Here is a 15,573-nt window from a genome sequence, read left to right as displayed (position 1 = left end):
CAGCACTCCGAGGGTGGGGCTGTGCTCCGCTGCACCAAGGCGGCGGCCATCTTCAGCCACGGTTATGTAAACCAGGAAGACTAGAAAGGTCTCCCTCCCTCCTGTGCCTGGACAAATGTTTGTGATGTGTGCATTCAATATTGACGCCTCCAGCTCACCCTCAAATGAAAACGCTCTAGCCTCGACTTGGAGAAGAGCCTTACATGCAACTTTTCTCAGTGTTCTAAGTTTAACCAGCTGGAAAGAAGTACCATTCTATTAAATGCTTTTTAAATGAAGGATTTGCTTTTTTTAATGGAAAAATCTGCATTTCATCAAAGGGATGGAAAACAATACCCTTGACTAGTTCATTTGATACAAAGCCCAGCATAACAACATACCCAAACCCATGCTTTTGTTGATATTCTTGAAGAGAAAATAAAGCAAGGGATTTTGAGAGGCTTGCCTAACAAGGGCCTATAAGCCGTATTCTGAGGTATCATAATGAAAACAGCAGGATTCAAGTTATATCCAAGAACTTTACAAGTCTGCCTGGCATGTAGAAGGTATTCAATTAATTCTTGTTGAATAGGTATGTTTCAAACTGATGCTGAAACCATTAGTCTAGAAATCTCTATAACATGATACATTTAAACATTTCACTCTTAAAACACACAGGATTTGTGAATGAATATCAAAATCAGCTTCATTTATAGTGGGAATGAAATCAAGTCCGCTGGGGAGGAATAGTATGAGTGGAGCAGGAGGACTTGTAAAGCTCTGTGATCTAAAAATTGTAAATGGGGGTGCCTGGGTGGCTCAGTCAGTTGAGCATCTGACTCTTGACTTTGGCTCAGGTCATGATCTCAGGGTCATAGGATCGATCCCTGCATCAGGCTCTGTGCTGAGCAAGGAGCCTGCTTAAGAGTCTCTCCTTCTCTCTCTCTCTCTGCCCCTTTCCCCCCTCACACTCTTTCTCTCTCAAAAAATAAAAATAAAAAATAAAAATAAACATCGTAAATGATAGCACTGCCATTTTCTGTTTTACTCTAAACATTACAGTTAACTTTTACAGTGCTGAAAGATTCCTAACAGCTCCTAGTTTTAGGGAACAGTCATTGAGGACAGAACGCTGCTTGGCAGTATTTGTATTCTTTACTTCTTCCGGGACATTTCAGATGTTATGGTTCAGAGTCTTTTTATGAATGGTATGTTCATTTATTGACATTACGTTAGATAGTGCTGTGGTATTTTCCCAAAAACTGTTTTGTTCGGAGGCAACTAGTTTAGCACTCTGTTGGGAGGTCTCCAAGACCACGTCCAGGTTCGATGATTCATGAGATCTCACAGGACTCCGCTTCCCATGGTACTCACGGCTCTGCTTTATTACAACCAAAGGGCACCAACCAGTCAGCAAAAGAAGAAACACATGGGCAAAGTCTGGGGAAAACCAGGCATGAGCTTCCAAGGGTCCTTTCCATCCAGGACATGCTAATCCTTCAGGCAACGACTTCTACGGGGTGACGGCACATGTAAAATACTGCCAAGCAGGGAAGTTCATTAGAGACTCAGTGCCCAGGGTTTTGACTGGGGGCTGGTCGTAGAGGCAGCCTCGGCCTGGCACACACACAAATGCCAGACTCTCAGAAGGAAAGCAGGTGTTCAGCATAAATCACGCTGTTTGTATATGTAATTTAGGCGCAGCAAGCCACCCTCATCAGTTAAGTGTGGGAACCTTCTCAAAACCTAAGTTCTTAGTCAACAGCCAAGGGCCGATCTTGCAAGCAGGCCTCTTTGTGGATAACAACAGTTCAGGCCTGCTATGCTAGCTCTTTTCTGCACAAACGCCATCAGTAGAGTATGAATAATTGTGATAATGATGCTAATAAGTTTGATGGTTTCGGGGTGCCTGGGTGGCTCAGTCAGTGAAGCATCTGACTTTGGCTCAGATCATGATCTCACAGTTCGTGGGTTCTAGCCCCTCATTGGGCTCAGCTCAGAGCCTAGAGGCTGCCTTGGATTCTGTGTCTCCCTCTCTCTCTGCCCCTCCCCCATTTGTGCTCTGTCTCTCTCTCTTTCTCTGTCTCTCTCTCAAAAATAAATAAACATTAAAAAAAATTTTTTAAATAAGTTTGATGTCTAGTCGCTTTATTTTATTTATTTATTTTTCTTAAAGATTTTATTTTTAAGTAATCTCTACACCCAACATAAGGCTCAAACTCACAACCCTGAGATCAAGAGTTGCACGTTCCATGGACTGAGCCAGCCAGGCACCCCTAGTCCCCTTCTTTAATCATTATGCATTATGTAATTAATGTTTATGGAGCCCTTATCACATGCCAGACCCATGGTGAAAGTCATTTAATTTTTATAGTATACTTAAAAAGCAGGTCATGTCTCTGTCCCCATTTTATAGATAAGAACATCAGATCCAATGCAGTTAAGTACCTTGTTCCAGTCTTACAACTAATAACTGGTAGTGCTAGGATTGGACTAGGAGGGGCTGACTTTAAAACATGGGCCCAGTGGGGAGTTCTTAAAAATTTCACCCCACACTTTTTTTTTCTTTCTTTTTTTCCTTTCTTCTCACGTGGTCATCAAAAAATTTACACGTACGCGTGCACACACATCTCTCTCTCTCTCCATGTTGTGTTGGTAGGACACAAACACAACCAAGTACAGAACCTAGTACAAGCTGGCTTTCAAATACATGTTGAAATGAATGAATAATTAAGCATAACAACCGAATATCTAGCATTTATGTATCGCATCTTTAGATACCAACATGTTAACCCTTGAAATTCAGTAGAAGGAGCCTAATGCAAGAAACCTGGGTCAGTCATACCACGAAGTACTGTATCTGTCCGTGTGGCCTTTTGTGAATTGTTGTAGTATTTTTCGAAGTTTAGAAAACTTAATACCTTATGGAATAATACACAGATTCATCATCCCTTTTTGAGTCTTACCAGTGTGCAGAGCACAGGATTACTGCTTTTTTTAAAAAAAGCAAAAGCCATGAGCCATTGAAAGTATGCTTCAATTTTGTCAAAAAGTCTCGGAGCCTCCCATGCCTTTGGAAAGAAGACTATCTGCCCTAGAGATGCTGCAAAGGGCGTAGAGGTCACGAAGCTGGGAATACCATCAGGGCAGGGGGAGAAGCAAGTTTTGACAAAGCAGAAGCAGAGTTGACAAGGATTTCAGAAAGTATGAAATTTAAGGGAGTGATGATTGCTTCTTTGGAATCCATTCTTTCGGGGCTCTGTCCCAAGGTGCTAACAGTACTTAACATTTGGATGGGGCTTTCCTATCCTTTCAAAGTGCTTTCACACATATCTTCCTACATTCTCCTCACAGCAGCCTAGAAGGGAGGCCAGTCTGTATTATGCCCATTTTGCAGATGAGAAACTAAGGCAAGGATAAGGTAACTTTCCCAATACCTCAGGACTAGTGACTTGTGGTCTTTTCATCTTGGACGGTGCTTCTCAATCTTTAATGTGCAGATGAACCACCTAGGGATCAGTAGGCTTATTAGGTCTGAGGAAGGATCCAGATTCTTTATCTCTAACAAGTTGTCAAGTGATACAGTAAGAAATAAGAATATAAAATGTGTTACCTTTAAAATGATGGGTTTTCTTATTGTGAGATAAAACCTATATCCACATGGGGCACCTGGGTGGCTCAGTCGGTTGAACGTCGACTTTAGCTCAGGTCATGATCTCGTGGTCTGTGAGTTCGAGCCCTGCATTAGGCTCTGTGCTGACAGCTCAAAACCTGGAGCCTGCTTCGGATTCTGTGTGTGTCTTTCTCTCTGCCCCTCCCCTGCTCATGCTCTCTCTCTCTCTCTCTCTCTGTCAAAAATAAACAAACATTAAAAAAATTTTTAAACAAAACCTATATCCACAAAAGAGTATAAACATTACGTGACTACTTTAAAAAATTATTATGAAGCAAATGCCATGTGACCCCACTACCCAGATGAGACATAGAACATTACTGGAAGCCTTCTCTCTCCCTGTCTCCTTGATCATTAAGACTCTCCCTCCCCCTGGGAGGAAACACTATCTTGACTTTGGGGGTCATCATTTTCTTCCTTTTTTTTTTTTTTTTTTTAAGGAAAACTGAATATTTGAGGTGATATTTTTTCATTACTCTGGTTTCTGATACTTTGGAGTCACGAGTATTTCACACATGATAATGATACACAGGCCAAGGGACAGATCTTGCCTGTGGAAATCTTTAGTAGGAGAAAGTCCCTTAGAGGAGTCCACCTGGAGCCTGCTATGCAAAAGCGTGCAGGAACAGAGGCAAGCCCCACACTTTAGGAGTGGAGCGTACTAGAATAAATGAATTCTGGATCTTTGTTGCTGTATCAAGTCAATATTTAACAGATCAGTTATAGCTGGTTAAAGTCTGTTACTGACAGATAAGAAAGGTCAGTATCCAGAAGAGACAATAAAACAAGAATAGTGTTATTAATGTTCTGCCTGCCTGTGGGTGGTCTTGCTCATGGCCGTTCTGATTCCCCTCACTTCATGAAGTCATCCCTCCTGATTTTCAACAAAACATATTTTCGTAAAACTACTGCTTATAAATATGGATGTCCACTTTGCTCAGTCCAATTAAAAGTTTGAGTGGGCAGCATATTCAAAGGGCCAAGGGCATCAAGAGCTGGCAATGTTTCTGTTCAGCACCAGGTGGCCAGGAAGTTTCGCTTCATGCAAAAAGGAAGATCAAAATTGCCCAGATAGCTCGTGATAGGACAATGATGCCTACACGAAGGGAAGGCTAAAAAAGGCCCCGCTTGTCTACTGAGCAGCTCTTTCCCCATGCAGTCTGTACTTTATGTGTAGTAGTTAGCTACTGCTGTATAACAAACCATCCCAAAAGTTAGTGGCTTAATAAACAGCTTATGATTACTCATGACTCTTCGGTTTGGCTGAGAGGTTCTTGTGCTGGGCTTGCCTGGACACACTTCGGCTGGAGAGTCAGTTGGGCTGGAAAGACCAACATAGTTTCCCACACATAGCTGACAGCTGATACTGGCTGTTGTCTGGGGCACCTCAGATTTCCTCCATGCAGCAACTTGTTCCTAAATGTTTGTCCCAGAGAAGCTAAGTATTCAAGATTTTTGTAAGTCAGTTGTTAAACCACTGGTAGCTTGAAATCAGCCATGGTGGAAGTGTTTATACTGAAAAAATGAGCAAATACTATAAAATCAGGTGTTGTTGTTGTTGTTGTTTTTTTTTCTGGAGTGCTGATTTACCAGGATACCACTGCCTACATCTATGTGTGTCCTACAGAGTCCCACACAGTGTAGGTCCTCAGTATATGTTTGTTACATTGAATCTTTGGTTAAGAGGCAGGAAGTTGTAAACAGTGCTGCAGTCTCATAAAAAAATGTCAAAAAAAATTGTGAAATGAGGGGACCAAATCCAAGATAGTGGAGTTTGTTTGGGGGATGTGATACGATTACTAAGCACACATTCATATACCCCACATATCATAAAGAGTATCAATGGCTCTGTTAATTTAAACTGTTATGGTGGAGCTTTGGATGGAGAGTTTCTGACTCTGGCATAAATGTGTAATGTATACTTACATATCCCAGAATCGAAGCGGAATAATCAAGTTTCCCACAGGACAGTATTCGTAAAGCTATATTGGTGTTGTGTCTGATAGAGATACAAAGTTTATGGAGAGGTAGGACAGTTCAAGAAACACACCTCTCTGCTATTTTCATGTATCTTTCATCCTGTTTCTGTGTTCTACAGATTTTGATTCGTGTCCCTCTTTGACCACCTCTGCACATACCTCTGCCTCTTCCGGTATCGAGTAGACTGGCTAGTTTGTCTATATTTCTCTGAATTTGTTTGGGTTTTCCTCAGATCTCTGCCTGGGTAAAAGAAGGGTATGGGCAGCAAAGTTGGTTTAAAAAAATCTGTTTTTTTTTGTTTTTTCACACAGTCTGCCATGCCACTTAGCTAAGCATTTCACCTGTGCCCTGCCATGCAATGGGGCTACATCTCACCGCTGACCTGCTGCGTTTCCAAGGGTGGTTTGCATCCTGAGAATGACCAATTAGGTCCTTGGGACAGCCTTACATTACCATCCCAGGTAGCTTCGTGGCTTCTTCTACTGCTTCTCTTTTTTTCCTTTTTGACCAACCTGAAAGGAGTAAAGAATAAAAGCAAAGCATAAAAACACTCTGTCCCTTTTTTTAACTGTTACAAAACTCTATCTCCTCTACTGCATTTCATTCCTCCGCCCATCTTTAAACGTCAGTGTTCCCCAAGGTTTTCTCTTCTGACCTTGTCTTCTGCCCCCTCTCACTCACTGGGTAGTCCTGGGTGATTTCATCCACTCCCAGCTATTGAAACTCATGATGCAACGAGGCATCCCCAGATTCACGCACTCACTACCTGTTGGACAGCCCCACTGGAACATCCCAAAGGCTCCCCATGCTCATTACCCCCTCATACGAACTCATTTTCTATTTCCCTAAACCTCAGTTAATGGGAGTCATTCTGGTCTTCTTCTCCCTCACCTTCAAACAAATCCTATTGATTCTACCTGTTTCAGTTATCCAATTTCCGCAAAACAAACTGCCCCGAGACTTAGTGGTTTAAAACAACAATGGTTTAGTATTTCTTGTGATACTACAGTTTGGCCCCGTATCTCGCTATTGTTTTTCTTGGGCTTATTAGAGAAGCTGCATACAGCCAGAGAATTAGCTGGCTGGGAGGTCCAAGACGACCTCACTCATAAGTCCGACAGTTGGTGTTGGGTGTTGGCTAGAAAGCCTCAGTTCTTCCCCACGTGGCTTCTTATCCCCACTGGGACAGACGGGCTTCCTTACATCAGAGTCTCAGGGCAGTGCTCCAAACAAGCCAAGCCGAAGCTGCCAGGCCTGTTAGGCCTGAGCTTCAGAACGCTCATGTCACATCTGCTGCATTTCATTTGTCAAACCAAATCACAAGACCAGCCCAGATTCAAGGAGGCAGGGAAACAGGCTCCATGCCTCAACAAGAGAAGCCATGAAGTCATGTGGCAAAGGAGCGTAATACAGGGAAGGGAGGAATTTATGTGCATTAAACAAACGACCACATCACCATGTACATGATGACTTAGAGAGTTCAGAGATTAGAGGCAGGAAGCCCAGCAGGGAGTTTGTTTCAGGAGGCCAGGCAAGAAGCAGGAGGGCATTATTCAGAGACAGAGCTGAGTGTTTACTATATGCTTTCGCACTAGCACAGGTGCTATAGGGAGATGAGATGTAAGAGATTAGTAAAACCTGATCCAGCCATGGGACAGGCACTCAAATGTTTGCTTGTTTAATGAAGAACTTAAAACATTATTTTTATTTTATTTTTAATTTTTTAATGTTTATTTATTTTTGAGAGAGAAGGACAGAGTACGAGCAGGGGAGGGGTAGAGAGACAGGGAGACACAGAATCCGAAGCAGGCTCCAGTCTCCGAGCTGTCAGCACAGAGCCCGACGTGGGGCTCGAACTCACAGACTGTGAGATCATGACCTGAGCTAAAGTCAGACGCTTAACTGACTGAGCCACCCAAATGCCCCTATAATATATGCCTTTTTTTTTTTTTTTAAAAAAAGGAAAGCCTAATGAAAAAAAGTGGATGTTGTAGTGAACCACCCTCTTTTCCTTCTTCTGATAATAAATTATCTTTCTCATGGTAAACCCATTCTGATATCTCAGATGGGACAGGTTAGCCTCACCACACCCTGTGCAAAATACATTTATCCTCTCCCCCCGGGGGCACATGTCCCAGCACCTGCCAGAGGGGTCCACCCCTCTCCACAGGGTAGGCTCAAGCACATACGAGTCAAACCTGGACAAGAAGCAGCTGCCCTAGGACTTCCCTACAGACGCGATCTAGGCAGGCTGTCTCTTTCTGCCAGGCCTGTGGAGGATGGGAGGGTGGGGCTGCCAATGCCGTGTTGTCCATCATACAGACAAGGGTTGCATCCAGAGTCAAGCAGCGCTGAGAGATGGGGAGACTGCACTCTAATGGTGTGCTTTTGCTCCTGGATTCCAGCCATGCCTAGAACGGATGCAGCCTAGATCACACTTTTATATAAACCAAGACGTTCTCTTTTTGCTTGAGCCTGATTAAGTTGTACTTCTTTCACACACAACTAAAACAGTTCTGACTTAACACAAAGACAATCACAAGATTGTATCATCAGGGGTCATGAAGGTTCTGGGCTCTGCCCCTGTGGGCTCCCCTCTAAACCATTCTGTATACTTCCACTATGTTATTCTTTGAAAATACTAATTTTTTCATGAAAAAATCTTCCAAGGACCTCCAGTATTTACAGACTACTTTGATTCACTTCAAACAAAACCTAGGTTTAATTTGCACCCCTCCCCTCTTTTAAACTGGTATTCTTCCTAGTATTCCCTCCAGTCAGATTGGCTTATTGACTTCTTCCAAAATTCCTTTTTCATGCCTGACTCTGTTTTCTTGCTCATGCCTCCTATTTACCCTCCTTGGAATGTTCTCCCCATTCCCTTGTGCCTATTGAAATCCCACTCATATGTAATGTCTCAGTTCAAGTACACTTCTTCCCTAAATGCTTTCTCAGAACATAACAACTCAAGAATTCTTTCCCTTTTCTGAACGCCCATTGTACTTACCATCTGTCCCGCTCCTGACACATACAATAATATAAACTGCCTTCTATTATTTTTTTAGCTTTATTTATGTATTGAGGGAGAGAGAGAAGAGAGAGCAGGGGAGGGGCGGAGAGAGCAGGAGAGGAGAATCCCAAGCAGGCTCCGCACTGTTGGTGCGGAGCCTGATGGGAGGCTCTAACTCACAAACCATGAGATCATGACCTGAGCTGAAATCAAGAGTGAGATGCTTACCCGACTGAGCCCACCCAGGTGCCCCATCTTTGCCTTCCTTATTAGATTTCAAATCTGTAAAGGCCTAATGATATGAGGTTAATCACGCAGAAAATTGACAAAAGAGGCTTTGTGTCATGTCAGAAGGAAGCAAATTCACCAAAGAAAACCCAAAAGGGATGACAGTTGAGGTGAAGTCCTAAATACACAGATAAGAAAGTGAGTGTTCACGAAGAAGATTGTGGTAGTTACCAAATTCCTGCTTCTTTTTCTAAGGTAGAAAGTTGTTGGCAGGTAGCTTCCTAGTCAAGGACCACATGTCCCAGCCCCACCATCCTTCTTGATGGGGAGTCACGTGACTCATTTCCAGCAAGGGAAAGTGAGTGGAAATGTTGTGTGTCTCATCTGGTCAAAGTGGTTGAGAAGCACATGTGCCTCTCTACTCTTACTTTCCTTCCTGCTGGCTAGACAGAGAGGACTTGGGAGGGTCTGGAGGATAATGGCTCATAGGATGGAAGAAGCCTGGGTCTCTGAATCACCACAGGGTGAAAAACCAGCCCCTGACAAGGAACTCTGGCACTGGACTGCTCCTTGAGCAAGACATTAATTTTGTGTCCAGTCACTGAAATGTGCAGGATTATTTGTTACAGCAGTGCGTTAGGGTTCTCCAGAAAAAGAGAACCAATAGGATGTGTGTATCTGTCTATTTACCTCCTTAATCTATTGAGAAATTTATTTTAAGGCACTGACTCATGTGATTTTGATAGATGGCAAGTCCCAGACCTGTAAGGTGGGCCAGCAGGCTAGAGATCCAGAAAGAGCTGATGTTGCAGTTCAAGTCCAAAAGCCATCTGCTGGCAGGATTCCCTCTTGCCCAGGGAAGGTCAGATTTCTACTCTATTCAGGTCTTCAGCTGACTGGATCCATCCACATCATGGAGAGTGATGTGCTTCACACAAAATCAACCAATTTAAATATTAATCTCATCCAAAATACCCTTACAGAAACATCCAAAATAATGTTTGACTACATATCTGCGCACCACAGCCCAGCCAAGGTGACACATAAAGTTAACCATCACAAGCAGATAGTACTTCCTTAATATACACCAAAATGTGTTGAGACTAGCCACCAACACCTGCAGAAATGGCGTATTTCTCATTCCCTTGTCTTCACCCAGAAGTGGTTCCGACTCTGGTAAAGGAAGACATGTTCTTTTCTTTTCTTTTTTTAATGTTTATTTATTTTTGAGAGAGAAAGACAGAGTGTGAGCGGAGGAGGGGCAGAGAGGGAGACACAGAATCTGAAGCAGGATCCAGGCTCTGAGCTGTCAGCAGAGCCTGACATGGGGCTAGAACCCACGAACCATGAGATCATGACCTGAGCCAAAGTCGAACGCTTAACCAGCTGCGCCACCCAGGTGCCCCAAGAATACATGTTATTTTCAAAATATGCTGAACACATGAAACTTTCTACAGAGATACGATATTTGAAATGGCACTGGAGAATACACTATAGTCATTACACCATGATTTGTCACGTTTGCTTGAGTAAAGATACGGTCACCGGCGCTTTACTGACCAATTGATCTCCCTGCCTAGAGTCAGGCACAGTGAAGATTATCACCAAGGACACTGCCCTACACGTCCATCTTTGACAGCACCAAGGTTTTTTCTTGCCATGAGAGGCTCTTAGAGGAAGATCACCTGACTCCTGTTGGGCACCAGTTGGGCTTTTATGTCTTGGTTCTTATTAAGAAGCTTGTAAGCAGAGTAGAAAAACAGGACTGCAAATAGGACAGCTATACATATGGACCTCTGGAAACATCTTCCTTACCTTCAGTAGCAAAAAGATCAGTCAAAAACTAAGTGGTCTCCCTCCCCACCCCCCCATCATGTCGCACAAGATGGAAGCAGAGGGAATTGGTGTTGTTTCTGAATATTTACTGGCTGCTAGAGGCTTTGTAGTTCTCATGATAACACCGACAAATTTACCATAACCAACATTCTGGTCAATGCCCCATAATGATCTAGGTAACTTACTACCTTTTCCATGAACTCACTCTCAACCACCCCAGACTCTTTATTTCAACAGGTGTATATTCATTTATTCAACAATCAGCAGTTGAGAATCAACTATGGATATAACACTGTATCAGGTAATTGTAAATAATTCAGAGACGCACAGGGCGTAGTGTTACATATCTCCGTAAACTCTCTCTCTACACTGTGTGGATATGTGCATGCACATGCACTTAAAAAATAATGCTATCCTACTTGAACTCTGTGTCCTTTCTGTACTTTCCTTGGCTGAAGTATCTAAACACTTTTTGCCTGTGACCAGTTATAAGGGGGGCAGATTTCTGGGTCTCCTCCCTTGAAAGCTACTGTGTGTATCTGACTTTGAATTGTAATGGCATTACATGCTCACTACCAGGACAAGAGGGGACACAGATCTAATTTGAGGGGTTGAGGTGGGCATGCCCAGTAGCCAATGGCCCCTTATGCACTTCCTGAAGGTCCCACCCCAATTCTAGAAGATCTTGACAGGTGTGGTATAAGGAGGAAGTCTGCTCGTTTGTTGACTTGCAAAAGGGCTTAACAAAGGGGCAGAGCCACTGCGCCCCCAGACCATAGGGAATCTTGCACATGACAAGCTTGCACCAGCTTGGCTGGTGTACATATAACTGGAACTTCTGGAGACCAGATTCTGGGAAAGAAACACACCTGTCAGTTGCCTCCCTCCCCCTCATTTTTTTTTTTTTTTTCCTGTCCCTGGTTCTTGAAGCTCAGTGGGGGTTGGAACCATGACTCTGGAGCAAATCTCCCGGCTTGACAGTGTCGGGGGGATATCTAGGCTTTCAGCCCACAGGCCTGTCAGTCCTTCGGGCGCCTCTCGTGCCTCAGGGAGGAGGGGGGCAGTCAGGGGGAGACTTCCTACCTCACCATATGGTGCAGCTCTTGGTTTATTTATCAGACTGAAAAGTTTATGCTTAAGTTTAGGTATTTTTGTTGAATGGAAGCTTTAATTATTCCTCTGGCTAGGGTACAGTTCCAACATCTCAGTTTTCCAGCCCTCGCTCCCGAATTTAACTGCTGCTTTATTTTTCCCTGGCTGAGCCTCAAAAGGGCAGCCTGGAGAGGCTGCAGGAGGGTGGGATTTCCCCTCCTCTTGTCACATAAACAAGGAAGTGAAGGAGGCCTCTGTACTCTCAGAACTCCAAGCATGAAGTGCTGAGAGTCTAAGCATTTAGATCACTTGGCCTGGACAAGGCATGGAAAGCGCTCTTTTTTCATACCAATTAAACGTGAACCTCTGTGATGCGTTTTGGGACTTGGGGTTATCATTGGGATTATACTTTGATTCCTGCACTGGGTGTTCCACAAAGCTTTAATAAACAACAACAATAACAGTAGCTACCATTTATAGCTATGCTCCAGGCACTATCCCAGGGGCTTTAATGCCGAACCCTGAACATTTGTAATTATTCTCATTTCACAGTGGAAATGACGCAGACCCAAAGTGGTAAAAGAGACAAATGAAAACCTGCCCAAGGCACACAATAGGTCAGAGTTAGAAGTTGAATTTGACCCAAGGCTACTGTTTAACTGAAGTGCTTTTTTTTTTTTTTTTTTTTTTTAAGTAGACTTCACACCCAGAGCAGAGCCTAATGGGGTTTAAACTCACCACCCTGAGATCAAGACCTGAGCTGAGATCAAGAGTCAGACGCTTAGCTGACTGAGCCACCCAAGTGCCACTACCAAAGTGCTTTCAATTGACTCCACTGTTTCATAGGAAAAATGAAAATCAAATTATACTTTAAAGCTTTTTTGTTTTTAATGTTTATTTATTTTGAGAAAATGCGAATGAGCAAGGGAGAGACAGACATAGAGAGAGAGAGAGAGAGAGAGAGAGAGAGAATACCAAGCAGGCTCCACACTGTCAGTCCACAGCCCCATGTGGGACTCGATCTTGTGAGATCATGACCTGAGCCAAAATCAAGAGTCGGATGCTTAACCGACTGAGCCACCCAGGCACCTCCTCAAATTATACCTTAAACCTATGGAGATTTGCTATATATGAGGATCTGGTGGATCCTCTCATTAAGTGAAAAATATTTAGTCTGTGTGTCAATCCAGATATATACAGGTATAGAGATAGATTTATATTATAAATATAAAATATATAATATTTCATGTGTGTAATATATAATTTTGGACATGTTTAAGGTGACCTACAGTGTTTGGTCTTTTTATTTGGGACAGTAAAGATGTTTAAAAGAATAGTAAAGAGGGGCGCCTGGGTGGCTCAGTTGGTTAAGCGTCCGACTTCAACTCAGGTCACAATCTTGCAGTCCGTGAGTTCGAGCCCCGCGTCGGGCTCTGGGCTGACGGCTCAGAGCCTGGAGCCTGCTTCTGATTCTGTGTCTCCCTCTCTCTCTGTTCATGCTCTGTCTCTCTCTGTCTCAAAAATAAATAAACGTTAAAAAAAAAATTAAAAAAAAAAAGAATAGTAAAGAGACATCTGTTCATTCCTCAGCAGGTATTTATCAAGTGTCCCTCCGTGGGAAGACGAAGATAAGAAAAGCAGATGAGCTGTGTCCTCATGGACTGTGTGGTTCTTGGCTTTCTAGAGTGTCACTCCTTGCTAGTGGACCGCTTAGAAACAGAATGCCCACTTTCTTTGTGGTAATAAGTCAACAGCTGAAAAAATTTTATTTCCTTTTCCGTTTACCACGGTCATGCCTCTCACTGTAAAAATTTTAGAAAGCAACATTATAAGAATATATAACACAAAAAGTTACTCTCCAGGATTGCCGGCCCCAGAGAAACCAGCAGAATTATAGAGGAAAACTGTAATATTGAAATCTCTTGCTCCCAAGGGGGAACTGAGGAGCGAGGGTGCTAACTCCCTTCACCGGCTCCAGCGCGGCCCTGCAGGACTTGGGGGAGACTTTCCTACTCGGTGACTCCTAACTTAGGGCAAGCAGAAACACAGCTAAATGAAAATACGAAGCAAAATCCTGGCCAGAAGGTCTGACAAAGCCTCTTCTCCCCCTGCCTTGTTAATTTATTTCCATGAAAAGTCGCCAAAGACGTTTAAAATTAGGATTGTTCTGGAAAATCCAGACTAGATGGACACCAGATGTATATAGGGAACCAGGGCCTATCCCCAGGAAACAATAGATGTCTGCTCAATGAAGGAACGAAAACTCTGTACTGATATTTAGAAAATTAAACCAAAACAACCCTGAAATTTATCATGCCTGCCTTCATAGGTTTTATAGGTTTTCAATTTACCAACTTTTTTTTTTTTTTAATACACAGCAAAGGGAAAAATAGCCAAGCATTTCTTGGCTGAATTTTTCTATTTTGCTTTCAGTTTCTGCCATTTCAGTTCCTGTTATCACGCTTTGAGGTCCACTGAAGTGCAGCAAACCCCGGGGGTATCCGAGGCCGCTGAAAAACTTGGGCAGGCAGCAGAAGATATTAATAATGTGATGTCAACACAGCGCGCACTCAGGAAACTCCAGGAAAAGGACACAGACATAACCTCGGTACGAAGCACTTTTTGGAAAGGCTTTAGTGCAAAAGGATGGTAAGGGTTTTTACAAGGGCTATGAAGAAACGTATTTAAGTTAATAAAGCTCTTTATTGAGTGTTTACTGTGTTTTACAATGTGCCTTACATCTATTAACTTGCTTTATCTTCAAAACGACCCCATAAAGAAGTCACAACTATAATCCCCACCTTACAAATGAAACAACTGAGGCACAAAGCAGCTCAGGAACTTGCCCAGGGTGAAGGTAACTGGCAGAGACAGAGTTAAACCAGGCAGGGAAGCGGGTGCGTGGGAGGGGCTGAGTCGAGTTGTGGAAGGGAATTAAGAGGTACAAATTCTCAGTTATAAAATAATTAAGTCACAGGGATGAAAAGTACAGCACAATGAATCCAGCCAATAATGCTGTAATCACGTCGTGTGGTGACAGCTGGTGACTACACTTATCGTGGTGAGCATTTTGTAACGTCTATAAATGTCCAATCGCTATGTCGTACACCTGAAACTAATATAATATTATATGTCGACTATATTTCAATTAAAAAAAAATAAAGAAGAAGTCAAAGCAGGCAGCCTGGCACCAGGGCCCTGGTGTTAAACCGCTCTGCTACACTGCCTGTCAAGAGGACAGGGACACACGATTTATTCCTGGGTTGCTGAATGTTAGGTTATGTACATTGATCCCCACCCCTGCCCCCCAAATTAAGAGGTGAACAAAACATACGGGAAATGTTGGCAATAACATGTTAAAAAGCTCTTATGCTTCGTTCTTACTAAATCTATCATTTATTCATTCATACATTTTCCAAAGCATTTATTGCATATCTGCTGTATACCTATATAGTAATGTGCTAGCACCTCTCAGCTACTCAAAGGTGCATAAAGCACAATCCTACCACCAGTGTTTCCAGTGAGTTTTGGAATCATACATAAACAGGTTTGAGTCTCAGTCTTGCCACCTACCAGCTGTAGGACTTTGACAAGTTTTTTCACCTCTTAGAGTTCAGTTTCCTCACTGAGACACGAGGGGTAGCAGCGGTTACCGTATCAGGTTGTCCTGAGGAGTAAATGTGCTAACGTATGTAGCATGTCCAGCAGAGTGCCTGAAACATTATACGCACATGGCAACTGTTAGCCAGGCTCTGATTCACACCCTCACACCTTG

The sequence above is a fragment of the Panthera uncia genome (assembly GCF_023721935.1).
Source record: "Panthera uncia isolate 11264 chromosome C1 unlocalized genomic scaffold, Puncia_PCG_1.0 HiC_scaffold_4, whole genome shotgun sequence".
Classification (NCBI taxonomy): Eukaryota; Metazoa; Chordata; class Mammalia; order Carnivora; family Felidae; genus Panthera; species Panthera uncia.
This window is presented reverse-complemented; position numbering follows the sequence as displayed.